The sequence below is a fragment of the Triticum dicoccoides genome, chromosome 5B, assembly GCF_002162155.2.
Source record: "Triticum dicoccoides isolate Atlit2015 ecotype Zavitan chromosome 5B, WEW_v2.0, whole genome shotgun sequence".
NCBI classification, from domain to species: Eukaryota; Viridiplantae; Streptophyta; class Magnoliopsida; order Poales; family Poaceae; genus Triticum; species Triticum dicoccoides.
Window position 1 is genome coordinate 54,491,558 of NC_041389.1, and position 4,650 is coordinate 54,496,207.

The window sequence follows — 4,650 nt, forward strand, 5'->3', positions numbered from 1 at the left end:
TACTGATCCGTTGAAACATTTGTCCATTTATCATGTCGCAGCGAGAGATCATGGATGCATCCACATCCATGTATCCCTACAAGAAGATGACCGTATTTTTTTTTTCTTTTAACTTGATGGGCACAATGTCTTGCAAGTAAGCAGAGCACGCATCTTGTTCTGTGGTAGTCCATTGCTACATGCATGCTGATTTAATCATGTCTTCTGGAATTTCCATTCCTAGTACAATGAACCCAAACAAGATAGTAATTCATCAACGAACTAGTACAATGAACCCAAACATCTCCAGACTTCCTCCAAAATGATACTTTAACAAACTGCCGCCAGCTTCCTTCCTAGTACTACTAATTTAGTGTACTGAATCTCCTAATCTGAGCGCTGAAACCACAGCCAGATTTCCATCTAAACCAGATAGTTCAGATAATCAACTAGAATAAATCCAAACTCATCCAGATTTTCTCTCTAACATGGAAAAGACTGACCCAATGTGGAAAATCGAAAAACCGCGTAACCACAATTGCTATTATAGCGAAAAATGGGAAGTCAGTTATGTTTACTTCATAGCACAAAATTTCATCATTAACAATTGTTTGGAAATAACAAGCTTAATTCAGTTTCAGATTATATCAATTGTCGATTATATATATTTCATAAAAAGACAAGAGCGATCATCACTACAACATGGAAAAATAGAACTTCTTCAGTCCTCCTGACAATGTGAATGGATGACTAATAGTGGATGATCAGCAAATTAAGAAGCATTAGATTGGAGAATAGACCTAGAGATGCATAAGCTGGCTGCTAGAATCATACCCAGTCACCAATTCTAGACGAAACTAAACAGATCATCTGTGGATTCCAAGACATCCATCTTGCCTGAAAAATGGTTTCCACTGTCAAGGTACAATAACTTGAATAACAAACGCAATGCTAACCCAGACTATGGGTTGCTACTTGCTATGAGCATACTGATAGTAGTAGTTGTGCGAATAGATATGATTCGGTCTAACTAGATCAATAGTACCAATCCTAGTAAGTATTTGATTGCAATTCATGTTTGGATCTTACTGACAGCGTCAATTCGACACAAATATCCATCCATGAACAATTCAAAATCTTCTGTCCAAGCACAAACCAATCAAGCAAATGCAAAACTGAAAGGTAGGGAGATTGGTAGGTGAATACATACCTGCCGCTGCCGCGGGGATCCGGCTTGATCCAAGCCACGGTGGAAGCACGCATGGTACAAGAGAAAAGTACTCGTCTTCGAGCGGAGAGGCCCCGATCACCTTCCCATTGTACATGTCCACCACGACGAGGACGTGCTCGCCGACCTTGATGTAAATGACACTGGCATCGAGAGGACGGCGATCTGCGGCGACGACTGCGCCGAGTTCTCCTGCCACGGGTAGCCTCCGTCCGCCAACACCTTCCTCAGCGACACCTGGTGCTCCAGCTTCCAGCCGCTGCCCTCGCCGTCGTCGAGCGCATAGGAGCTGAGAAGAAACGGCCCGTCCGGAGTCACCTCGGCGTAGCGCAGCTTCCCCTCGCTCACGCCGATGCGCCGGCGCTTGGCCAACTCCAGCATGGACAGAGCCCGTTCCTCGACTTTGCTGAGATCTCGTTCGTCCGCACATGCAGGCGCAGGCAGCACGCTGCCGCTCGGCAGCTCGACGAAGCGGATCTCCGGCCGGTCAGCGAAGGGGTCGACGGAGACGGCGCCCAAGGTCAGGTCGACCCACCACAGGCGGCCGGCGAAGGCAACCGTCTCCTGGTTCATCTCCATCTCGCGCGGGAGCAGCGGTCCGCCGGGCGAGCCCATCATCACCGTCTTCCACTTGCCTTCGTCGGAGAGGAACCGCTCAAGGGCGGTGCCGTTGAAGACGAAGTCGGCGACGGCGAACCTGTCGGGCGGCCCGCACCCGGGCCCTCCGTCGGCCTGGGTGAGGAGGCCCATGTGGTGGACGACGAGGATCTTCCGGCAGCCGCCGATGTCGGGAAGGCGGAGCATCTGGCCGGTGAGGGGGTTGCAGACGAAGCGCTGGATCTCGGGGTTCCCGGTGAGGTCCCAGGTGGTGCAGGGGCCCTCCGCCCGGAGGTCGTGGTAGCTGAGCAGGAGGTGGCCGTCGCCGCTGGCGGCGCCGACGTGGCCGAAGAGGACCTGGACGACGTTGCCGCCGAGGTATTGGACCTTGCTGCTGTCCGTGGTGGGGCGTGCCGTCGGGTCGATGAGGTGCGCCGGGGCGGAGATGCTGGAGACGCCCGGAGGGCCCACGGGGCGGAAGCACGCGGTCTGGGCCGACGACGACCGGTCAACCTCGGCCGAGTGGTCGATGATGACCCATGGTGGCGGGTGCGAGGAGGCAGCGCCCGTGGAGAGGGAGCGGCGAAGGCGGCCGGAGACGGCGCCGGCGGTGGAGAGGTAGCGGCTGGAGACGGCAGCGGTGGAGAGGCCCAGGAGGCGCCGGAGCGACATGGTGTGGTCCGTCCGTCCGTTTGGAGTGGTGGATGTTTGGGTGACTCGTGTAGTCCTGTGAACGGTGTGCAGTCTTCCCTTCCTGACAAAAGAAAAAGGTTGCAACTTTAATTCCAAGTTTAAAAAACCAAGTACAGTTTGCTTTCTACTGTCAATAGACTGTGGTACATATGTATCTAGACAAATTCAAGACAAGTAATTCGGAACGGAGAGAGTAATATCGGAACTGTGGTACATATAATTTCAGAGCGGTTTTGTGAAGATATTTTGACTGTCAATAGAAAAGGGGAACATGCGGAGAATCGTCTTCTTGTGGGCCCGTCATCATGCAGCAGTGTCACATAGGCATGGGTGGGGCTGCGGCCGAAGAAGTTTTGAATTTAGTCCAAAAGAAACTTTGAACTTCATTTATAGTATGGAAATAAATGGTTGCATATGGTGTGTGCCAAATAGCATTGCCAAATTGAGTTTCGGCTTTTGACAGCCTCATATTATGAAGACTAGTGTTATATCCAAAACAATGGGAACCGTGCCCTGATGCTAAACAACCTATGCAATAAAATACTACGTGAATCTCACTCAATTAGCACAAGCAATGTACGATGGGCATAAATGTGATAATTTTCTATTGCATTCTACTCTCTCTGTAAACTAATATAAGAGCTTTTAGATAACTAAAATAATGATCTAAATGCTCTTATATTAGTTTATGGAGGTAGTATTTTGCAATGGGGCCTGTTCCACATAAATTGGGAATCAAACACGCCATGGAGAAATGTTTCATTTGATATCAATGCCAAAATTCTGACCGTGTCATACATTTAGCATCATCACATTTTGGATGCCCTTAGGCAACTTGGAGCCTCGCCATATGTCGTGCTCCATGCTTGCACACGAACATTTCTCAAAAACAGAAATTTGCATCAAGATCATAAATAAACACAAATGTTAATGTACCAATGTCTGGTAGGAACAATTTTGGAGCAAATGTCGAGTGGACCGTTGGATTAATTGCATGAATCTTGGCAAACGACACCTCGCCACCTCATCATCGAGCAAGCGTTTTCTCTGGGGGTGCCCTCCTCCCCCCACCATTGCCTCTTCCCCTCTCCCGACGATTCGGTCGGTGTCGCGTGCAATAGAGGGGGGCGTTTGCATTGGCGCAATGGTGCAGTAGGGAGTGGCGCTGGCGGCTAGGACGCGCGGGCTGGCAATCGTCCATTCACCCACCAATCCACCGCCCGTCTCCTGTTGCCGGAGATGGGCATCTACCGCTGCGAACATCCTGATGGTGGGGATGGTGGCCAGCCGAATATGCTGATGCAGGCCCGACTGTGGAGCTTCGCGGTGGAGTAGTGCCGAGCTCAGGCAACGGCCATCGTCGCGGGGGTGGTTACAGCGCGGGAGACCGAGGTCTTACGGGCTCGGGGGATGCTTGGCCAGGCCGAGGTGCATGCGAGTCGCACGGTAGGCACGGCTGACGGTGCACAACGAGGCAGCAGCGATAGGGAGCGTCGTCGGCAGATGTGACATGAAGGCCACCGGTAGGCACGCGTTTGGAGGGCAGATAAGGCACAAAGAGCTATCTTCGGGATGGGCGGAGAAACATAGGTACTGCATTTTACCTACTGTACGTTTTCCATGGCTAGCCTCTCATGCTCTACATGTTCAATATGCAGTAACACCAATCAATTTTTAGTCAACAGAATGCACAACCGCCAAACTGTACATCACAATTAGTTTGCAATTTTTTCATGACAACTCTTCATATTTTTTGAATACAAAATAAAAAAGGCAAAAATTTGATGTCTTCCCATGGCAAATTATATTGACGAATGGTGAAGTAAGATGTTTTGCCATGGCATCTTCAATTTTTTCGCCATGGAAACTTAATTTTTGACCCATGACAATTAGTAGTTTTTTTCCTATTTTGTCACATGGTGGCTTAAGATACTCATGACAATTAGTAGCAGTGGCGTTGATTTTGTGGAGATATTTTCAGAGCGGTTTTGTGGAGATATTTTGACTTGTTTTACTGTCAATAAAAATGAAAGTGCTTTGTGCACGACTGGTGCATGGACGATTTATGAATGATGCGTAATCGAACAATGTCTTGCATAGGGCTCGATCCCACAAACGGCTTAATTAACAGTATCATGCGTAAATCGTGCAGA

General features: G+C 49.5%; 1 pseudogene; it reads right to left on the reverse strand.

Annotated features, from left to right (window-relative positions):
• Positions 1 to 621: 621 nt before the first annotated feature.
• On the reverse strand, positions 622 to 2,562 carry LOC119307330 (annotated as a pseudogene).
• Between the last annotated feature and the right edge of the window lie 2,088 nt (positions 2,563 to 4,650).